This window comes from Buteo buteo, chromosome 11 (genome assembly GCF_964188355.1).
Source record: "Buteo buteo chromosome 11, bButBut1.hap1.1, whole genome shotgun sequence".
NCBI classification, from domain to species: Eukaryota; Metazoa; Chordata; class Aves; order Accipitriformes; family Accipitridae; genus Buteo; species Buteo buteo.
In genome coordinates this window covers 1,606,132-1,630,620 of record NC_134181.1, presented here as the reverse complement: position 1 = coordinate 1,630,620, position 24,489 = coordinate 1,606,132, and the positions used below count along the sequence as shown (strand labels likewise).

Here is a 24,489-nt window from a genome sequence, read left to right as displayed (position 1 = left end):
CAGTGAAGTTATCTTTGAATTTCTGGAGAAGTCCAGCAAACTACTATAAAACAGGGATAACATGCAGCATTGCCAAAACTGTCAGAATACCTGAGTTCTCAAGCATCTAATTAAGCCAGTAATGAATTAGACTGAGCCTGCAAATCTCAGCCCTTGTTGTCCTGTTCTTCTAAAATTAAAGCTCTGCCAAGAATTTAACCAAGGGAACAGAAATAATGATAACGCCTAGTCTCCATCTTCACACTTGACATTTAAGACTTACTTTTCAGAAGCTTCTCCCATTTTTATCAGAAGTCCCCTCCCAAATAATATCAATAAAACATATCCATCAATTTTGCATTTGCTTGCAATAATAACAATGCCCCCCTTTCACATGTACCTATTAAAGAAAGAGGCTGCACCTGGCTGTTACACTGTTAGACACTTCGGTGGTTCAGCCAAACCACCTATCATGCAAGTTTTCCATAAAATTCACACTCCGGGTTTTCTGCCACTTGACACCACCAAGCAACGACTCCCACCTCAGGGGGTGTCAGGCAGCTGACCTGTACCTGTCGGACACCGACTGTCCCACCTGTAGCTCCACTACAGATGCCCAAGTCACTGACACACACATCTCCCTCAGTATTCGTGCAACAGAAACACATTCCCCCAAACACAAAAAACTACTTCCTCCCCCTTAAAGAACTCAGGGGTTTGAACGTCAAAATCACCAGGCTCACAATTATCTATACAATTATTTAAAAGAGCAAAAGATAAAGGAACAAGACCATCCTAAACCATTATTCTTTCAAGAAGTACAATGGTGAGTCTGGTCTTATCAGCAGGCCTTTGGTCTGCAAGCTCCTTAGGGTAGGAACAGATTGCACACCTCTTGCTGCCAAATGCATCATCCGCACTTAATCATAGCATGATGGATATCTTCTGAAAACAAGCGATTTCAGCCATATTTTGTGTAATCCTGCCATTCCACTCCAAAGCCTGTCATCTCGCACCCAGAGTGTCACTTCCTCAGGGTGGAGACCGTCACTTCAGTCCCTTTCAAGAATAAATACACTTTGGTGCTACACAAAACACTCATAAATAAATAAAACCATCACTCCAAACACTGCACCTCGCTCACCACACCAGAACCTGCCTGAAAACACTTTTACTTTCAGAAGAGGTCGCACCCAGGAACGCTGTTGCACAACAATGGAAGCCGTAACTGGCCCCTTGCATGCCAAATAACCTACACATTCCCTTCCCGAAACCTTGTCTCCATGTGTCACCCAGGCGGTATGTCTCATAGGAATCTTCTCCTGTGAAATAACACACTCTGCCAGTTACTGGAAATTATGATCCTGTGCACCGTCTACGTTACAAGCTTGTTTTAACAACTTGTTCCTAAACACAACTGTGATTTTTAAGTGTCGAGTACATTCACTGATATAAATCTACTAAATCCTAACTCAAAAGTATACTTTTTTTTAAAAAATGAGGATTTTTGCAGTCATAATGTAGCCCCTTCTGAGAACAAAATTATTCAAAAACAAGTAGAGTTGGGGAAAAAAAAAAACAACCAACTATTTCCCTTCTTTTTAGGTAACTGTTGCCATGGCTTTGTCTAGCTGTAATCAGAACCCGAGAGGAAGGACAAGAGTTGTATCTGGTAGCAGGCTGCTCTTACCAAGAACTCCCTTCCATGCCATGGTGAACACACAGCTCTGAATTACACCCAAAGAACAAGTCAAGCAAGACATTTTTCAAAGAAGCTTCTGCTTAGCTCAGATCTGTTCATTAAAGGTGCTGTATTGTGCACATGGGCCAGGTTAGCTTTTTAGCAGTGGAAAGGTTAGTGAAAGTGAATTAATGTAAGTGCTCCACTCTCTAACATCTGACATGCAAGAAAGGAGCCTCCCTACCTACACTTCTCCTAAAAGGTACGTTCAAATTGAGGGCATGTAGGTGGCATCTGCCAAAAGTGGCATGTGAATAACATTGGCAATTTAACAAATTCTGATAAAATACAACGAACTGTAAAAGCAGCAATTCAAACACTCAAATCAAATGCTTATGCTGAGATTATATTTGAGAATTCAGCTTTTTCACTGGGACGGGGGAAGGATTTTAAAGCTCCCTTCTGCAGGTATCAGCAGTGTTTTGTGTCCAAAAACTCAAGCCCCATTTGACTCGCAAAGAAGTCTAGGCTCACAATAAAACCGCCTCTGCTTAACCTCTGCTGATAGTGAAGATAGGGCTTTAAAAATTAAATTTAGATTGTATAACTTCAGTGCTGTCCATTGCAGAGCACAAAATGGACAAACAGAAGTTTACCGCTCCTAAGGGCCGTGGAAACCCACCTCACATACACGTAGGTACAACAGCATACGAGCACCGTGCCAGAACAGCACTGGGAAGGAAATGCTCTCTAACAACCCATCTCCCATCCACACTGGCTGCAGCCTTTCCCAGGCTGAGCCATGTACCAGCACAAACCCAGAGTACTTCGTTTGAAACACTCCAGGCAAACCCATACCTGAAAAGCCACCCAGCTGGTTTATGGCGCTTCCAAAATCTGAATTTTTCTGAGAGAGAGAGGCCTCCACCATTTCAGGGGTGGAGTGAGGACCACAGCAGAAGTCAGTCAAATCCACAAGCCACACAGCTCCACTTCTTTACTGTTACACGAGACTGTTAATTCCACTTGCACATGGCTTCCCCTCCCTGTTCCAGGCCCTGGTTCATAACACATCAGCTTCTCGCCCCAAAAGCCAACGTTTCCATACCATACCCCAGGACCACAGGGAAAGCCTCACTGCTCAGGTCGGCTGTGACCAACATGCTAAAGAAAAAACGTACACTGTGCTGCTTCTATCACGTTATCTTCCAACCCCTCTAATTTGCAAGGGATAAGAATTGAAACACGTGGAAAAAAAGCCCAAAAACTCAGAATACTTCTATGCAAAGAAATATCTTCTTTGTGGAATACTAAGTCTATTTCCCCCAAAGCAGTAAAAATTGAAAACCGTATATGAACACGTTTAAGAACATTAATAGAAAAATACCAAGCAGTTAAGTAACACCGCATTCCACCTAAACAACACTACCATTATTGCAGCATCTGACTTTCAGAGGACAATTCAATCCTGGAAGCATGTATTGTAATTGCTTTTCCACTACGGACCTCAGCTATACAATTGTATCCTTCTCGGGAGGTCAGAACAAGGCACGGCTGCAGCTCTGAAAAGCAATTCTGTTTAGCAGCGCTACCTTATTCATTCTTTTAATCTTACACCTACATATTCATTATGAACTCCGTAAAATACCACTGCCAAAACCACCATCAAAAGCCGCTGCAATCTCTGCTGCTCGGAGAAAGCCTTGACCCCTCTGCTTCCCTAATGAAGATGTCGGGAAAGCACGAATCATACCAGCTGCCAGCTCCGGGGACCATCAAGTCACTGAACCCCAGAACAAGCCCAGCACGATGCAGCCGTTTCTCGCTGTCAACAAGCGAAAAGAAGCTACCATGATGAACCTGGCTTGTTTTGAGAAAATTGTTCAAAACAGTTCATTGAGAAAATACCTCTCCTACTCATTGCAGCGTGAGAGCTGCCGCGTTGCAGCCGTTGAGGCTATGTGAAGCCAGCATCTCATACAGTTGACTGAACTCCCTGTTTCTCCACCCATTTTGACAGGACCTTTGCTGTTATTACTATGGCAAGCTGGGGAAAGAAAAAAAAAAAACACAAAACAAAACAAAACAACAAAACACAAAAAAAACCATGTCCTTTTTGGAGAACTGAGGGTAGCAATGTTTGTAGCAACTCCTGCATTTCGCAATAAAGGAGTCATCTACTGAAATGGAGAAATCTCAGACTTTCCTAACACTTCCTGCGGTGGAACAGGCCCTCTGCTCCCTCCCCACAACGTACCACAGCATTTCTGGTCCTCCAGAAGCTGCACCAATGCAACTACTTCTGGGTCAGCAGACTGTGCCACAAACAATCCACATAAACCTCTAAATATTTATATTTTATTTAAATGCAGAATATCTTGGTGATCAGGTTAACAGCACACCATCACAAACAGTGGTACTGGCACATGTGGAACAAGCCACCTCCCAGGGACAGAAACACCCTGCATCAGGTTTGCAACCAAAGGGAACAGCACAGTGGACACCCTCTAAGTCCCTTTCCAGCACCAAAGCTTTATTTGCATTAGCCAAGCTATGAAATGTGGAACAGCATTATCAGAATAGAGCAAATACTGCAGGATCTTACTACAAAGGTAAGCCTGGTCCTGAAGATCACGCTCCTCAGCCTCTTTCAACAGGGAACCCAGGCAGCATCCCTTACAGCAAGTCACATGCACAAGTGGCTTGGCCAGGGGAGAAAAAAAAAACAACAAAAAAACTGAAACAACTTGGTTTGTGTCCCAGTGCGTTCTCACTCACAGGTTTACAGCAAAGGCAACCTCATTCTCGTGGTCACAAATGGACAAGTGACAAAAGCTGAGCACTTTCACGAAACACCACCTTCTCCTCAGGCAAGACAGAAGGTAGCACATCATCACTCTGCTAGTTTGGCACACAAGCACCAAGGCACCCCGTGGTTTTACCCATGCACAGCATAAGGACTTAAAGACAACAATGACTTTTTAGAATGACTGACTTTTAGGATGAGAGGTTTTTACTCAAGCTTGGGCCAGACGTTAATTCTGTTCAATCCTTGGGCTACTCAGAGGATGGCACAAACAGCACATCAGTGCACTGGCTGGTAGCTGCATGATAAACTGCAGTGACTGTGTATGCTGTAGCCTCCCCACCAGCACAAAGCCTAAGAATTCACCTCTACAGTTTCAGAACATGCCAGATTTGGGTAATTTTTTCAGCCAACACTGGAGGATTCTGATCTTCTCCCCTTGTTCTCTTCTCCCCAACATCTCCATACTGCAGTAGCCTAGGAACGGAGCTATTAGACCCCAAACCAATATGCTTTTTAAGTAATGCAATAGTCTGTCTTTGCAGAGCAGTGGATAAAAACTTATTTTACTGGAAAAGGTCACTTAACTATCATCTCCCAAGGCTCACAAAACCCACAAAGCAAAATCACTGTTTTTTTGTTTGTTTGTTTCAGAAGTCAAAGAAACATCTGACTTCATAGTAATTATTTCTCTCTACGCAGTGTGAATGTTTTTTCACATCACACATCCTCAACCTTCATCTGTCAAGTTTTTCCATCCACAGTTTCAGCTAGACCCATAATCAACATAGCATGGCTTTATATAAACAAAATACAAAACATTCAGAGAGAAAAGGGCTAAAGACAGAGAAAAGCCTAATGTGGCAAACTTTTCTAAAGGGCAGCTACCATAGTGATGCAGCGCATAATTTAAGCTCTCAGTAATAATCCTAAAAGATATTAGTGGCCAAAAGGCAGGTGATGTAGCCAAAAGGCCCTGGACAGATGCAGTCTGCCATAATGCTCTATAATCTGTCAGGAAGCAAGTCATTTTGCCCAGTGGGCAAGTATACTATGCAAATACATTTGAATGTTCAGTAAGTTTTCATTTAAGTGAAAGGTCCTGTAATGAATACTATCCTGTTTTTAAAAGTATTGTTTGCATTCAAAAAAGCAAAACACCATTTACTTCAAAACTCAGAATGAAAAATCTTCGTACTGAACTCTGAAACGTAATAGGTAGTAACCAATCTGTTTTATAATTGATGTTAGGATTCAGCTCAGTTTTTCAGGGAACTGCAGAGCGCCCATTAAGGAAAGAGTTACTGCATACTACAGCAAAAGGTCTCACACTTGATACACTTTAATTACTTAGCTGCAGCAGGGGAGAGTTACTGATGCCTAGTCTGTTTTGTTTCACTGTGAAAGCCTTCTACTGCTATTAATATTCACCAAGGGAAACCGAAATAACGTCTTGCCTCCCTCTGAATACCTTGGAATTATTATGGACAAACTAAATACAAAGATTTTTTTTCCCCTCAAAATCCAGGACAAAGGAAACCTACCAGCTTGCAAAGCCACCTGATAGAGCAGATCTGTATTTCTACATAGAGTAACTCTCCTTCAGTAATGGCCTTTATCATAATGACAACTTCAACACCAATAATCCCATTGCAGCATAAACCAAGAGGTCAGCCAAGTACCCAAAGCCCCACAGCAGAAGCAACACACTAAGTTATCCATTGAGAGCCCTCTCCATAGCGTTTCTGGGCATGCTGAGGATGACCTTGAACTCTGCACCGCTGAGCTTCCCCTCCGTAACGCTGCCATGACACACACTGCAAAGCCGAGCTCACGGAGAGCAGCGAACAACGGCTTTTAATCAGCTTGCAACACACCAAACTGCCAGTACTGCGGAAAAAAAACCCAGCAAGAACAACTCCTTCCTACCAGCTACATCTATATAATTTTGCTTTCCAGAAGACAGCACCGACCTCCCTCATCCTCTCTCAAAATACTGAGGGAAAAATCTCTTCCCCCCCCCCGCCCCCCTAAATTCCACTCTAAGATAGCCTATTATTTCTGCATCTGCTAACGCTACCAAAAAGTTGAATCCTAACACTGAATCAAACTGTAGTCTCAGCATATTGGGAGGTTTCTCTGCCCAAAATGAAACATAGGTGCCATCTGTTTCAATTATACTAATCACAAGGAGACATAACATTGTAAAACTGGCACTTTTTAATAGCCTTTGTGTTGTGGGGTTTTTTTAAAGACATTTTGAAAGTGAAGAGAAAGAAAGAGGACCGTGATAGACTAGAGGTAGAAGACTATTTAACACTCAGCAGTCTACAGCACCAACAAGCTACACAGTCTGCTGGACAAACCAATGCTGGAACTGCCCCCACAGGAAAGTTAACTTTTGCTTTCACTCAAGTCAGGGAAAAAACTTGCTACATTTGAAACAATACGAAAGTGAAAGGGCATCTTAGAACTAAAGACATTTCCTAAGATATTCTTGGTTAGTACCTTTAAGTTATTTCATGGAAGTTTGCAATTTTTACCTTCAAATTTCAGAAAATAAAGAAAAATTAAAAAAAAAACAAAAAAAAAAACCACCAAAACAACAAAACCAAACCACAACCAAACCCAAAACAATCAAACACATCAGCATGGACACAATCATTTGTTAGGTAATAAAACAGAAAATTTGGACAGAAGCAAGGTAAATATTTACCGATTCCATAGTTGAAAGCTGTTGTTAGCAGGACATATATTAAAATCCAACAGAGGTGTGTCCCAAAAACACTGTGTAATCTGAAAAACATAGGAATTAGTTCATTAGAAAATTATAACACAGAGTTTAATTTTATTTACAATGAGTATGCTATATTTGAGTACATGAAGGCTGCTAAATACAAATCCTTGCCTGATCCAGAAATAAACTTTCTGATAACAAGTCTACACAAACAGAGGAATAAAAGAAATTGTGGAAAGCTTAGCAGAGCATCAACCAAGTTCCATAACCTTCCGATAATAGATTAAAAAAAAAAAATTACTTGTCTCAATGTTTCTGTAACCATCTGTGTGGTTTTACAGTAATTTCATTTACGAAAAAAGGTATGTGCCCCCCCCGCCCCAACTGTGAGCAACTCATGAACCAACAGCCTACACAGGGAAAGAGTGAACTGCCCACAGCTTGCTACCAGGTGCACTGTGCCCGTAATTCACTCTCTTGAACAACTTACGTCAAATTACCTGTGACACAAGCACTTTCTTTTTAAGAATACCTTTGGATCCTTGCTCTGAATAGCAGTTAATTTATTACAAAGCTCTAACTTTTTCTTCATTTTTCAAACAGCTCTCACTGCACCTTTCAAGGATATTTTTCCAGGTACAGATTCCCAAAGTGAAATTTCCAATGCCGGGCAGGAACCAGCAGGAGCTCTCAGCACCCAAGGCAAAGGCAAATTACATTCATTAACTGGGCAACTAAACTGGTACATGAAAGGGTTGGCAGACGATCCTGAGCCCAAAACCCAGTACCTGAACTCTTCACCACTTCTCACGACAGAGGAACACCCAGCTGCGTGGTGCTGAGCAGTCGCAGGTGACTGTCATGTCAGCACTGGCAGAAACCCGACTTGCCCGACAAGCCTGAGGGCTGCAACTAAACCCAGCCTATCTCGTGACTCACCCAGCTCTGCCCGCACGCCTGACGAGCACATTTGCTCCGAAATAAATTTCTCTCCCAGCCAGAGCAAACTAGTCTGTTCCAGGTGAGATCTCCACTGAAGTCACTATCGTTCTGCAGGTGATCTGGCCTGCTCCCCAACTGCAGAGGGGACAAGTTTCGGACAGCACAGCTCGGTAGGAGCCCGCGCAAGTCCTATGAGCATGGGCAAGCCTGAACTACTAATAAGCAGGTTTGAGTTTGCAACGTGCAAGACCAGAGAGCTTGGGCAGAGCCACGTGTCAAACACTGTCTTATCCCAGATTTTTTATGTTCATGATGAACCACAACACCTCCTGATATCTGTTCAGCATTAGCAGGTTCTTACTTCCACCTTTAAGGGACCTGTAAATATGGAAAGAGTCAACATATGCTCTAAGCAAAACCGCAAAGTTTTTTCAAAACATGCGTTAGACACGTAATAGCAATAGCTGAGCTTCTGCTACACTTCCACAGAGAAGCGGCTCAATAAAGGAACTTTGTAAAAAGAAATAAGCTGATGGTGTACTGCAGACTACAGCTGCTAAAGCTCAGCCGTGCTGGGCAAGCAGCAGTAACCTGAAGCGCAGGCACTGGGCCTTCCCCAGTCCAACTGAAGGTATTCTGGTCTGCACAAACAGGTTAAAGGGTTAATTGCCAACTCCACGTGCTGCTCATTGCTGAACTCCGCACTCAAAATCCCATGTCCCATCTGATCTCTAGACTCTCTAAACCACACCAAGGAACACAATGACCAACCCCTGTTCCAGCTGACAATGGAAAATTTGGATTTCTTCCAAATTACATTTTCTTCTAAAAGGAAAAGTTCTAAAAAAACAATTTTATACTCAAAACCTCACATACATAAAGTTACAAGTTGGGAACTAAAAAGTTCAAGATGTGTTCTTTTCAGCAAAGCTACTACTTTTTATTTGCTTGCTCCATTTCCAGTTGCCCCTTATGAAGTGCTAAAGATTCCCCAACTCATACAGACCACCTTAACTCCTAGAACCTTCACATACTGGTCTTCCTCCTCCTAATTACACTCTGCTTCTTGTGTTCTTTTTCTAAAACCTCTCACACTGATGCTTTTACTGTGGAGGTCCTTTGGGGCAGCCAACCACTACTTTGTTTTAATCCATTATTATTCTCCCAAATTCTGCCTCCACAACTTCAAGGCTCAGCTCCCTTGTACCATGTTCCAGAGTGCAATGCTTCTTCCAACAGCAACAGATTTAGTTTCCTGTAATGTTTTCACAATTTAGCAGTCAACAAGACTGGCCTATGTAGAGCTCATGACATGCAGTTCAACTTTATACTTTATTGCTGCTCACCACCTTACAAACCGCTTCTCTGATTTAGCTGGATTTGGACACCTGCCTTCCAACGGGATGGTCTTCAAAGAACCATCCAGGAAAGACCCTGAGGCTACCTGGGACAGATACACAGTGGAGGAGATTGGGAACCCTGGGAAAGCCTTGTTTGTTTTGAGAAACTTCCAGTCCCTGATGAAAAGTCAAAGGGAAGATGTCCAGATAAGCAACACAGCTGTGTCCACGGTAGAGCTGCTACCAACTAAGCTAAGGAAAGTCTCAGGAACCACAGTGAAAAGGAACAGGCCAACATAAAACCAAAAACCCCAAAGGAACATGTAAGGGTGCACAGTCCTGACTCGAAAGGAAATCCTGCAGCAGGCAAACATTTCCAAATGAATGAAAGGGAAACAAATGAAAGTTTTCTGACCTTTTTCTTTCAGAAGAGCAAGGGAGATAAAGACATACAGCTACCTCATGGTTTTTTCCAAGGCAAGTGAGTCCTGGGGCACTAAAGGATCCCCTGATCGGGAACTGCAGTCCTATGGAGTATGATGACCATACTTGCACAGCATCTTTTGCAGCATGATTCCCTTACCCCTTTTGTACTCTTCTCCTCCACAATAAAAGTCACAACTCTAATTAGAGCTATCCACTTAAACAGAGATAAAAGATTAACTGGGGAAAAAAAAGCTGAACTTCCAATTACATTATCTGGAAAGTCAGTAGTGCTACTTGCTGACAATAGTGACTATGACCAATTCTGAACAAAATTATCATAAAAGTCTACAGAAATCCTGTCCCATGACATACTGATATACAATTTTATAGACCTATTTATATCTACTTCCTGGCCTACATACAGCAATTTTATTCATTACTTAGCTCACTCATAAAATATACATTAAGTATTGTAACACTAAAATAGTGGACACATATGAGCCAAGTAACTTTCACAACGAACGGTGTACCATTTTCTTATGAAATGGTTATCAAATTACTCATGAAGTGCAGCAAACACTTCAACAGAAGATGCCCAATGCACAGATCATGGGCAAAACCGGACTGGTAATATGTATTTGGGTCACTTGCACAATGTGCCTGCTGTGCAGAATCCAAGATTTCAATTTAAAACTAACTTCACTTCCAAAAGCCTAAAATTATAATATTAAACACATTTATCCATCCAATTTTCTTAGCTTTTGTCTGATGAAAATGTATCACTTCACAAACTAACATTACTATCCTTGTTTTCCCTTCTATGAACTTACAATGCTGACCATTGGACAACGCTCAGATGCATGCCAAGCTAGCTGCAACTACACAGAAACCATTTTGCAATGCAAAATGGCAGACATTCATTTTTCCTTTGCATTGAAATGGTAGTATAAATACCAAATAACTGTGTGTTCAAGGTGACCAGATTCTTGTTTAAAGCAGGCTCAAGTCTTTCAAGACCTGTGATGCTTTATTTTATATTAACATGAAGCAATTTGGAAACTCTGGGTAAGCAGACAGTTCCATTAAAAAAAAAAAAAAAAAAAAAAGTGTTTCAACCTCTTAAGTTCTCCCACCAACTTCTGTTCTTTAACACACAGTCCTCAGCAGTTCCCCACTGATTACTTATTGATTCCTCCTGCTGCACTCCCACACAGATCAGTAAACTTCAGATTCAGAGCGCATGGTGCATTTTGCTAGCATACTTTTGCTAGCATTCATTGAAAAAAAAAAATCAGGAATTAAGTAATTCAAACTTCTTTAATCAAAGGCTATCTTGTAACTTTACAGAAATCTGTATTTGAAGATGGAAAATGCTTTACAATCACAAGATGTGACCTGGAAAAAACAGTATATTTGCATTGAGTTTAACTATAGACTATTTACATCAAAGCAGCTCGGGCAGGCAGTTGAGATGTGGCAGGGGAACACTAACTGGTTCCAGTACTGAGGCAGGAGGTGGCTTCATAGACTGATGTCAGCCATGAAATAATAAAACTGGACCAGTTCTGTACAGATGCAGAGTCACTTAGAAGGGTCTCTATGAAAAATGTGTTCAAGATGCAACAATTTTATACATCCAGATACTTCTAAATTTGATCAACTGAATGCAGAAAGGGTTCTACTTAAATCTCCATTTTACAGGGCATAGGAAAGAAGCCATCCGCTGAAGTCTCACTTCAAGCAATCAAGAGGCCAACCTCCCCACAAGCAAGTACATTTTTTCTTATTAGTGGTTCTTTGAAGCAAAAAGTTGTATTTTGATTTAAAGACAGACTTGCGCCAATGCAGATTTTATGGTGATCCGGAACTAAGAAGCATAACAGGGTATCAGTATGAGATTTAGATTCTGGTTTAGATCAACTTCTGAACAGAAAAAACCTCTAGGGAGTAGGACAGCCTTTTTCCACAGGACTCATCTGCTTCCCTCGAAATAATTTCAGGAAGAGACAGAATTTCAATGAGGCATCTCTCTGAGGGCTTCAGTAAAAATATACACTGGGGAACACACAAGACACCAATGAGCTTACGCTTTCAGATAAGCTCCATTACCTCAGATGCAGAATTCAAGGAGGTAAGAGTACAACAAATTCGGAGGGAGGGGAAATCTAGAAATGTTTTCCAATGCATTCCCATAGGCATGCTCAGAACAACTTGGCAAGACTGCCTGTACATCTTTACACAGCACCCTGTATACAGACACTGATCCTTCACCCTGCCAAAATGATGAAAAAGACTCATTCTCAGAAACTGTAAAATCACATTACAATTCCAGAATCTGTGAAAAGGGGGGGGGGGGGGGGGGGGGAGGAATCCCATAAACAGACAACACTACAAACCTCATGTACTTATTATCAATTACATGTCTTCCAGGAATATTTGTAAGTACCTTCTGCAACAACAGGGATTCTATCCCCGCCTGGTTACAGCACCCAAGTCAGTTAAGAATCCAAATGACAAGTGCTGGAGTTCAGGGAAGAAATCGAAGGGCCACATATAAAGAAACAGTACAGAAATTACTGCCTCCGCTCCTTTCTGTAGGTTTTGATCACACCCCCTTGAAAGCCAAGGACAGTCCTGCCCACCACAGCAGTGAAAGCTTTCCTCTGGCCTCGAGGGGACATACAACTAATAAAGATCATCAGATTTGTGGCAGTTACACTCAAGAGACTGGAAAAGCGCACCCAGACCACTCTATGCAGCTCAGGACTATCTAGAAAGAGGAAGAAAAAGGAGACATGTTGCACTGGAGATCTGAAGGGGAGGGGGAAACAAGTTGTTTCCAAGAAACACACAGAAATTAGAGATAAATAACATGCCTTTAACTGAAATGCCCTGCATCCTATCAGTAGCTTACAGACCAACCATCTCCAAATACACCCATGCTGAGCAAACTTATGTTCAGTGGGACCAGTCACACTCGCTCACGCGTGCAGCTGCTCCTACAATTTAAGGAGAAATTTCCAGCAGTGGTGCGAACTACAGAAACTGCCTTTCACTAAAATTTACAAAGAAGCAAATATTACTGCAGCAATCATGATAGCCGACCATACTTATACAGTACCAATTACTGAAGTGAAAAACCAAAGTGCAGAGAGAATTCCACTAGTGCTTAAAAAAAAAGAAAAAAAAACCTTTCAGTATGTTTGATTGTGACAAAACTATAGCATCAAGTAAAATTTAATTTGATAGCTTTCAGAAAGTAAGTAGGTAATATATTCTTGGTCTCAAAGTTCCTTTATTTTGCCCTGCAGATAATATGTATGCTGAGATCCACATTTTTTAAAGCTCCTGTCATCTTTGCCACTTGATAAAAATACAAAATAACCTGATACTGTCCTCAAAAACACAGATCAAGATACTTATATGTGGGCTGAAGAGCCTAAGGCTCAATTTATCCCACCAAAACAAGCATGAAGGAAAGGAAAGATGTGGTTCCTGTGGAACCAAACTGTCCTTTAAGTGCTTTAATTGAAAGTCTGACATGGACAACAAAATCCACAAGAAACTGGAACGACTAAGCTGTTTAGAGACCTCCAGTGAATGAAAAAAATCCAGGATCTGTGATGTCAAGTGACTGGGTTTCAATGTGTTTCAGGTATTCCTCCAGATTTGTGCTTTTTTCAGTTCAGTAAATGACACTAGTTACAGTATTTACATACTGATGTAACCATAGGACTCAGCTTCCATCACCAATATTCTTGGCTGACCCTGAGTAATTACTGCACACTATTGTTGCCTACTTTATAAACACTCCAAAAATCAGGCTTGCAAGGAGAATGGGAAATGATGCTTGTGTACGGTACATTTCTATATCTCCTTTTATAGAAATGATACTTGAGAAGTTCAAATAAAAATTATATAGTTCATTTCAGTAGGTCAAAAGATAGAATAAAAATGTTTAACTACTTTTATGTTCGAATTGCATTAAACTAAAAAATTATCAGCAGAAGCCTAATGTTTCACTGAGTTTAACCCCTGCAAACACACAACAGGCAGCTGAGCAATAAACTCTGAAATTACTGGACATGCCATCTTTATTATTGGTTTATCTGGTTTCTTCATATCAGACATGTAAAGTTTTCTACCCTCATGAATATCTCTAAATCGCTAACCTTTAAAATTACCTATCATTTCTCCTGGAAAGATCCATGAAAGCAGCCTGAAAGGTACTTGGCAGGGTAAAAAAACTGGGGCTGTCAGAAGAGTCCCAGCTCAACCTGAAAGCTTAAATCACTGAACTCCCTCCTTTTTTTTCTTGGCATGAAGCAGCAGAAGAGCAAAGCAAGCCTGAACAGTTTCCACTGAACCAGATTTTTCAATTCTGTGTGCACAATTAAGAGTTCTGGAAATACACAAGCATATTCCCTCATCTCTCCTCTTTCACCCTTACCACCTTCTGTGGCTTCTCTGCTGAGTGGAAAGTATTAAGTCAAAATACAGCTTCTGCAATTTCCTTAACCAACCTTGGACTGAAGCTCAAGGCTACAGCTTGCCCTTCTGTACTAGCAAGCAGAGACAAGACTGTTGGCCAGTGTAGAGGACACACTGTTTTCCATGCTATGATTTAGTCTACTTAAGTTAAATAAAAAAAAAAAAAAAAAAAAACAAAACCAAACCTCCCCTAGTTTTAAAAAATGTTAATACCTTAAAAATTATGCACTTTTCTCAGCAAATGGGTAAAGAAGTCTTAACTATATTAGCAACACTTGCTTTACAACAACATTAACTTACATCAAGTAGCCATCTCTGTCACAGACAGAAATAAAAAAAAATTGTTAGGCACCCAAAAATGGTTGTCTGCTGTCACTTCAGCAGCCTGCAGCCCAGGGAGCTACAGGCATCCTTGTTTGTCAGCCCCAATGCTTCCAAATAATCCTCCAGACCCTTACCATTTTTCTTTTTTAGAGCTCCAATATGAAATGTGATTACCTAAGACTGCTGGGTCTTTCCAGCCTGGTTGAATCTCTTCCAAAAAGCAAAAAGATGCATCATCAGGCTCAATTTTTTATTAAATGATCTGCACGTGCAAAGCAAAGATCCACTGTCTTGCTTTGGAAGAACACGTTGTTATTACTGGTACACAGCAAAAACAAACATACACATTAAGCACGTGGCAACGCGTTTCCGAGAAAACCAGCACAGAACAACAGCATCATATCTGCTTTCAAATAACCTGAACTGGTTAGCTATCCAGCCATAAAATTCAACAAGAAGATGTACAGAACCCTCAAGCTGTTTATGTTACTGTATAGAAAGCCGTTAATTCCTAAGCCATTTGGAAGAAACACAAGACACACAATGGTGTGGATTTTCAAAGCAGAACTGTTCCATGATTATTTTTAGTTCACACGAAATGAGAAGAAATTGTAACCTCCGTATCCTAAACATTTGCTGAGCCCCATCTGAAAAGCAGTAAATTTCCAATCCAATTAATACAAAGGCAGTATAAAGAGCACTTTTTTAAAAGCTTAAGTACAGCAGCATACCTGTAGACATGTAAAATGAAGGGCATCATATAGCAGAAAATCAAACATTTTAGAAAGCATTATCCAGGAAAAGACTTTCAGGTCAATACAGAAACCACCACACAGTAAGTTCAAGTAAAAGGTAGGAGGCAAAGACAACAAATGCTCTTCTTGGGCACAGCAACAAGAAGTAATAAAGGAAAACTAGCACTACTGGAGTCAACAGCATGAGCTGTAATATTCCCAGAAATTGACAATTAGAAAGGTTTATGGGAAAACTAAAAGAAATTAATCAAGTACTAGAAAACTTAGTGTATATTCAAAAGCTACAGATTCATCTGGCAAAAGACTGAGCTGCCAGTTTTCTAGCTTCCATTTCTCATAGCCATCCTAAAGACTTACCACCTGCACTTAAAAACAAAAATAACCCCCAGTGACCTAGGGGAATTTCTACCATCTGAGATCTAGAAGATGCATGATAAAGAATATGCTGATACACCATCAAAAGGGACACTCAAAGGTGAATTCTGAAGATAGATAAAAGTACTGCCATCTTTGAGGACTCAAAAAACCCCACCATACTGAACAGAATGAAGCCAAGCTAAAAAATCTTGAATCTTCAACTTGTCCTAATTAAGCTCCAAGATGCTGGTCTTCAACAACCCAATGAAGACAAGAAGCATGTTCCCTGGAATTAAACCAGTAATTTGAAGTTAGATCACAGCTGCTGTCATGTTTCAGGTACCTTCTCCTTTTCATTCCTCCTAAATACAAGTCTGAAGTGGGACAAAGACATACTTCCCATCATCAGACTGAATACCTTCCCTGTAACTTCACTGAGAGCCCTTTACTCATCCATTCCACTCAAATTCCCTTTGTAAGTTCTTCTAAGGAAAGGAAGGAGGGGGAACAATGCTACTAGGCTATGGAGAGCACCACTTTATTTAAAAATATGAGTCTGCAATTTCTTACTCCATGCTCAATTTTGACACATTGAGAAAACACAGACCATTCTTCAGAACAAAAAAAGAATGACAGACAGACACACTTGTCACCTTTACAGTCTCAGATATTTGCAACCATGCAATTCAGTGGCAAATTGGATACAGGTTACTATTAATAACTGAACTATTTCCTTTCTGAAAGCTGATTTGTGAAAAGGATGCAAGCATCCCGTTTTAAAACACACTAATCAGCCAAGGAGGAGTCAAAGACATCACCGTTCAGCCTTCAAGAACATACACATAGTCCCTCTCAAACAGGAAAAAAGCAGAGCAAACTTAGCCAAAGAGTGCATGATCAACTGCTCCAAGCAGTAGTATACAACCTCCTCAGCCAAGAAAATTCTGTCACACAAACATTACAACCAGACACTTCAACAACTCAGATGCAGGTTCCTTCCTTAAGAATATGTAGGTCTCACTCAAAGGCTCACAACCAGATACATACAGCCATCACCAGGATTAGCTGACAACGCTATTACCTGCCATAGCAGCAGACCTGGCTTGATGACCCAGGAGGCCCTCAGAAAGCAATGTGAAAAATGCAATTGTTAAAATGTGCCCAAGTCTTCAGTTTCCAGAGTTATGAGTGCCTTACAATCACCTCAAATTACATAGCAAGGAGAAATGGTAAAGGAAGCGCCTCCTTGATTTACTCACGGCATCTATCCCCTATTGTCTAGGTCCTGGCAAGTTAAGGTCAGAACAAAAAGAGATGCTTTAAAACTGCCACATAAATTGAAAGCACCTACAGCTTCCACTGATTATTTGCCCCCCCCTCCTATTATAAGCCCTGAACAGGTTTAAGTAGCAGTTGCCATCATTAAAGAAGTTGCTCCCCTCCCATTTTCCATTCTCCACGCAGCACCAGGTAACGGCGATGAAGCAGCAGGCTGCTGCAGTCTCACTTAGCTACAGACAGCAGGTCTGGAACATGGTAAGAGGAGGGCACAGACCACCTCAGCCAAGACACTCACCAGAGAGCATTAGTAAATAATAGAATGAGGAAGTCAAATGTCTGTCTGTGTACGTTAGTGGTACCCCAGCTCCTCGGGGGGGGGGGGGGGGGGCGGGGCTGGAGGGCTGCGGGTGAAGTAACAGGAGATGCTGCATCCCCTGCTCCGCTGCTGGATCCCCTGCTTCTCCCTTGGGCCACTTCTGGAGCTTGTCCATCAATCAGCTTAACATGCCAGCCCAGCAGAAAACCTCCTCATCTTCCTCTGCCTACTGGTCTCCCACCTCAGAAGGGGCAGAATCGGCTCTGGGAAGAGGCAGCGCTGGCCAGGAAGGGTGGGTGACCCTCACACACACACACCCCCAGCAGCAGCCATGAACCAGCTCCGGCCATGCCATGAAACCACACCCCGAGAAAAATCTACAAACACCTAGTGAAAGGGCATATCCCTTCCTTCAAACACATCGTCGTCCAAATAAACAGCACAGAGGGTGGCAAGGAAAACGCTCAGAGGACAAAAGGACAGAGAGTTCGGATTAAACCCAGTCCCTTGATCCCCGGCCAAATGGCCTACCCATAAGCCCACGCAACTTCCACAGCCAATTTAAAATCCTGAGTGTGCTATACTTTAGGTTATAAAATCATATTTAGACACACATTTGAATTGTTCTTTGCTCTGCTGGTGGCTAAAAACAATTCCTTTGTCATCAAATCTTGCTTCAGCAAGCTGACATGACAGTTTTAACTCAGGAAATAAGATAATTATGGTTTCAAGGTAAACAACTACAACTGTGCATCATAAACAGTTTCTAATTTTAAGCCTGAGTCCCTCTAATGCCATCCATATTTTCAAGAAAGTTTCCTTACAAATGGTTTAAGTTGTCTAAGCAGCTTGTGACTGAGCCCTGTTGCTGATTAGCATCAACAGCAAGTCTTGGGAAAACACGTGCAGGTGTAGCAGATAAAAGTCTAGCACATGCAGCAGGTGAGCTCCTGTATGAAAATGAGCCTAGGTAAGCCAAACATGAAAGGAGAAAGATATATTCTGAGTCTTAAATAGCTTGAGAGGTAAAAACTGCCTTCTCTTAAGAACACACAGAGAACAGTAAGCGCCGAGACCAAAGCTACACATACTTACGCAACGTTTGCTGCAAGTCATTTTATATCCCAGGCCTCAAACGCCCCACTGCAGCTTCCCCAGTGGCACAAACAGCAAGAATTCAAGTTATAACTCGCTGCAAGAACATCAGCTACCAAGTTGTTCAACACAAGGCAGTAAACTCACCTACAGCTATCTACGCTGTGTCTAAACTAGCCCTCGGTGCTACTGCTACCATCAAATATTCTCCAAAGTTACCTAGAAACAAAGCCTTACAATAAACATAAGCATCACCACTGAGACTTCATAAGCCAGAAATGCTGAAGCACAACATCTGAATTTGTCTGGAACTACAATGAGGTATTGAGGGCAGCAAGCTGCCTGCCTCCAAGATGAATCATTACACAGAGAGGTAGCAATAACTCGAAGTACTGCTTATAGGTGTTAGCCTGGTAGGCTTTCATGCTTCCTCATCCGAAGAAAAAGAAGTGCTAAATTACAACCAAATGAACACAGCTGAATGAGAGAACATAGTAGAGCAAACAAGATCCAATACAGATACAGCATTCTTAAACAGTTGTGCTCAGACGAGACAGAAGTGGTCAAAACTATTCAAAGAGCCAGTTGCAAGAACACTGCCGTTTCTGCAGAAGACTAAACAGTAAAGAGGAATCACGTGGTGAAGCCTGTGCAGCTTGGGAGAGCTTGCTCCTCCAAAACTTTTCATCATTAAACATTTTCAAACAACCCCACCCCATTTCTGCTATTGTTGTGAGAGAGGGAATTCCAACTAGAACAATTATTTCCACCACATTTTTCTGTTGGAAGAAGAAAAATGGTAATACTGCACAGCAAAAATACGATTCACGCAGTAGTTCATCCAGTAACACAAGTCTCCTTCTTAAAAGGAAAAGATTAACATGCCTGGAGTCCATTGTGCAGCAGCATGAATGTATTTTTAGATACAAACATTTGAAGGCAGCAGTATGGTGGAAGTTTCCCAGGTTGAAGTTAGCAGTGGGAGGTTAATCTCTCTACACCCTGGAGAGGGCAGTTCATTAAGAGGCTGTTCAGAGCAGAAGGAAACAATTTGCCCACTCCCTGAAGAAATCCCTCTTCCCACGACTGCACACAAGGCAGCTCCTCTGAACTCTCCACCGTCCCACATCTCATCCCAATTTCCACCATTTTCTTGGTAACAGCACCATGTCCAGGCTGTGTTAGAAAGCACTCTTCCCTTCCAAATCTCTAGCACAATTAATGGAGCTAAATTCAATGCTGTCTTCAAGGCACGACATGGAATACAAAGTGGCTCAAAGTCAACCCAAGTGTCCAAGAAAAGGAGGTAGCAGAACAACAGTTCGGCTTTATAATTTTTATCTGCAATTAACACTTTCTCATGACTTCTGATAAGGTGACGTATTAGCTGTCAGACCAAACCGAAGTGCAAATAAGTGAACCTTAAGATATTCTCAAAGAGAAGCTTTCAAGAGAGTCAAATACTCTCCCTGGCACTGAAGCCACTCTGCTCTTGTCATGCTAACAGATGACTGTTTAACCCAATTATCAGGTTAAGGAGTCTACTCAATGAGTCCACAAAAGGTAACGTAGTCACCACATGCATTAGTTTATACCTACAACTGCGCTCACATTGTGATTCATCAAGTAGCCCTTCAGGACTGCACCTTTGGAAAAAAAACACCTCAAAGGTTTGCTGAGATAGCTGCCTCAGACCTGGGAAGAAGTCAAAAAACGTAAGCTGTCTCCAAGTTAGCCATCATACACACCCATTTGTATACAGACTACAGGGTCATGTGGGTTTTTTGGTTGGTTGTTCATTTTAAACAAGTTAAGCAGACTGCCCAGTTATGCTCTATCAATATAATGACATCCCCTGGACTTGAGCCACGGGCTAAACAGCCATCATACACCTCTACCTTCATTCCCATATTAGGCTGTTCCTATGATATTGGAAATATCCACTCAACACTAGCTCAGAAAATTGCTTCCTAATATTTTCTTACGCTATTACATATTTTAATACTTAACTCTCAAATAAAATACTTCCAAATTATCAAGTATTTGGTGTGGAACACTTAATTTTCAGGTAGCTGAAGTTAAGCAAAAATAGAATAAAATTCAGATAAACCTGTGAATTACAGAGAGTAAGTGTTCATTATTTCATAAATTGCCAGCAAGTCTGACTGTCCCATCTGATATCTTAGAGATGCTGGCATTGTCAGAACATATTACCTCCCCTCTTTGAGAAGGTACATTTAAGTATCCCAAGCGTGTCACTGAAGAACAAAAACTGATGGTCAATTCTGAGCATTTATGTGACAACAGGTAGGAAAAAAAAGGGGGAAAATGCAAAAAGTCTACACGAGACCCAAAAGCCCTGACTACAGCCAAGCCATTTTTCAGACTTTTATTAAAATTAGATTGGCCTTTGACTATGAATCACACCTGCCTCTTGTAAACAGCAAAAGAGCACCAACATCATGCAGTGAAAGACACAGAAATACACAAAGGGGAACAGAGGTGATAACATCTATTAACAAGGCTACTCCATACCCACAGCACACATACCACACTGTGCTTATACACCTCAAAAAATAGTTCATTTATAACAACTCACAGCTTTCATGGAAGGCAAGCAAAACTGTACCAAAATATGGTGTGTAGGTATAAGAAAAATAAAGCTTGATTCAGCCCTGCCTCCCCTCCGTAGCCCTACCTCCTCCAGGCGCTTTAAATAGGATGTTATCACTACTTGTTTATATGCCATTACAGGAAAAAAATGCTTGGTTTCTTAATACTGCATTACAGAACAAAATGTTACTCAATTCTTTCTGTAAAGTACCAAGAAATAACTGTGAGACCATATGCATCTGAAAGCATCGACGTGCTGGAGTAATCCGGACTTATGTAACCGACAATTGGCATCTAACCACGAAGAGCAGGAAAGAAAGGACCAACATATAAATTTTCTTTCAAGATCTAAAACCTAACTAAAAATTAATTTTGAGGAGTCTGGTTCAGGAGGCAAGTGAAATTCACATCTCTATGTTACAATTTAAGGTTTCTGCCATGAAAGTACACAGACAAAAGAGAATCCCATGTGGCTGATTTTGCTTCCTTTAGCTCATCCCATTAAGCAAAAATGAATCATTTGCTAATTGACAAGTTCAGTTTGAACCGATGCCACCATGACTCTTATCTCAGTAGTTGGAAGGCAGGTCCTTCCAAGGTTTCAACAAGCCATGGACAAAGGCAGAGATCAGCATCCTTCTATTTTCTCAGTGCATCCTAAAGTGCCAGGCATCTGAGCACAGATACTCCTGGAGATCATGTTATACTTTACCCTTGGAGTCACAGTAAAGAAAAGAAAGCACCCACTCTACATGCTCACAAGATCCACTACAGCCCCCAGCCCCCTTCAGATGAGGGCAAAGCCCACCACCATGCTATGGCATGTACTGTAACACAGGGGTGATATCTAAAGCCCTAAATCACCTCTGGCTTGGGATGGCCCCACTATCTTCAGCTGCAAAATCAGCTTCCTATCGCCAGCTGCAGTGGACATATATAACATAACGCTCGCATCTGCATTTTCTGAGCCTGGGGGTTCCTCAGTGGAAGTAAATCAAAGGGAAACACGGGCACAGTTCAGAAGAACAGCAGCCGCGGCATGAGGCAGACATGGACAAGACTGCCAAAACCGAGAGGTGCAAAATAGACCCCAAATCCACAGACAGGCAACAAATATGACTAAAATACATCTTCACCCCCTTTCTACCTGCTCTTAGCCAAAAAGAAACTTTTTCTTCCTGGAAGCATGATTAAGTGCTTTGGTATCACTCTGTTAGACAAAGCTCACTGTTGTTAGATGCCAGGCTTGGGGTGGAAGAAAAGGTGTTTGCCTGGCTGCAACCACCACCATAAAGACACAGACACATTATTATGAAAAGCAAATCAACTTTTTATGCACTTATAAGGATAACAAATGTGTCATTGCTGTGTTTTGAACATCTAAGATCTTAAGCCGAACCGTAGGAAGGAGTGTTACTAGTTAGGCTATTACAGCAAATGAAATGAAAATTGAAAATGAAGTCTAACTGACATTAAATTTAAGTAAATATATATCAATTGCACAATCATCATAATACATAGACAGTTCTTACAACAAAACTTCTGCAGAACAGAAAAGCACCCTTGATAACTCTGAATATTAAGCTGAGGTACCACAGGCATCTTACAGTTTATGTAAATAAAGTGCCTCCTGCAAATAATCATGGTTCCTTCAGTGAAAACTGCAGCATGATTAACAGAGGTCCATTATAAAGGCAATGCATAACCTAGCTCCTGTGAGTAGTCACTGCCACATCGGACTGCGTTTCTATGGCAACCAGGGAGGAAAATATAAAGCAAATTACAGTTAAGTGAAAATTATTCTCCATGACAATATATGTTAATGCAGGAACATTTGCAAGGCCATTCTGGATAAAATGTTTACATTCACACATGTGTTTACAAAAATAAATAAAAGGCAGTCTATAACAGCTAATGGATCATCCAAAGATAAAGATCCTAGTTTGTTGGGTTTTTTTCAAGTTTTAATGTATTCAGAATAAAATTCTTCAAGCTAATAGAATGGAAAAAAAACCACCGTAACAAAGGTGTTTGCACATTTAGATATAGTATACATTCTTTAAGAAACAGTTTTTCAGAAGATCTAACACGTACGTTTTTGAATGTTGTGATCCTTTAATCTTCCTGGCTGCAAACAAAGAGCACATTTATACCTCCCTCATCCCAGGAGAAAATGTTTTAAACGAGAGGCTAAGTCACTCAGAATATTTATAGAGATCTGACTGAAACTGGAATAGTGACTTATTTTAATCAGCTATAACTTACTGAAAACTGAAAAGTGTTTTATAGCTCAGAATTTGCAGCATTGACTACAGCTAGGAGAGTCTTATACCTCACCATGGTTTAAAAGTAGCACAGGTCAACGAGAACCCATTGTCAGATACTTTTAGAAAAGCCCACAATTAAGGCTTTAGAAGGTTATCCTACTCTCCCACCATGATCACTTAGCCTAAACAGTCCGGTTTTTAGGGAATATATCACAGTTTTTAAGTATCTTCTGAAGCATGAGTGAAGTTAATTGGAATGAGGCTCGTTCAAGAGGCAGCCACTTATTTATTTTTTTAACTCACTTGGCTCGTACCCCAAAGAAAAGCCCAAAGAAAGAAAGTAGGTTATAAACTGACTTACAGTCTCTTTTCCACTCTGAAGCGCCACGTTTTAAGAACGGTTTAAAATACTGCCTTGGAAAAAAGCACCCCTCTCAGCCGCGTTTCACGGTTCCCCCTGCCAAGTTCCTTTCCCATGGAAATGGTCTGCCTGTTCCGCGAGTAACACAGGTGCAGGTTTCTTAGGAAGACCCAGAAAGAGCACAAGGCACTTTTTGAACCCGTTTCAGTGAGCTGGGAACACAGAAGACGGCATTCACTGCGCTGGCACATCTGAACTTACTCCGTACACGCTCCCACTGACCTCTGCATCTGTCTCTTGCCTCCACCTACAGAACAATACTTGAATCATGACGATCATAACTTTTTATGACAGTGGGAAAACTGCAATATTCTCCACAAGTTCACTCCACCCCGCACATAAAACTGCTCATAGGTTCAACCATAAAGCAAACTATCTTCTTTGAAGTTCGACTTAAAGCCCTGCACATGTTATAAAGCTGATCTGAAAAAATGCAGCGTATTAACATTTTACATAACCACACTCATGGAAAGCATCATTCGTTAATCATTTGGTGCGACTGTTGACAAAAGCAAGTTAGGTCAGAAAGTATCTGGGTAACAAAACTCTTTACAGGTGAGCTCAGGTTACCCACAAACACCAAATTCACATACCACCAAATATATTCCAGTCATGCTCCACTTTCCCTGAGGATCGTTTGCTGCAGAGCCCACAGTAG

The 24,489-nt window shown here is 41.3% G+C and overlaps 1 protein-coding gene across 6 annotated transcripts in view; it reads right to left on the bottom strand.

Annotated features, from left to right (window-relative positions):
* Positions 1-24,489, bottom strand: part of ANKRD11 (ankyrin repeat domain containing 11) — a 159,902-nt gene that overhangs the window by 125,560 nt on the left and 9,853 nt on the right. For 5 of the 6 annotated variants that reach the window (XM_075039789.1, XM_075039792.1, XM_075039793.1 and 2 more), the window contains exon 2: positions 7,183-7,262. The gene's annotated coding sequence lies outside the window, so the exon portion shown is untranslated. Of the gene's footprint in view, positions 1-7,182; positions 7,263-14,900; positions 14,919-24,489 lie in introns of those variants that run through there. The other variant, XM_075039790.1, reaches the window with a different exon arrangement.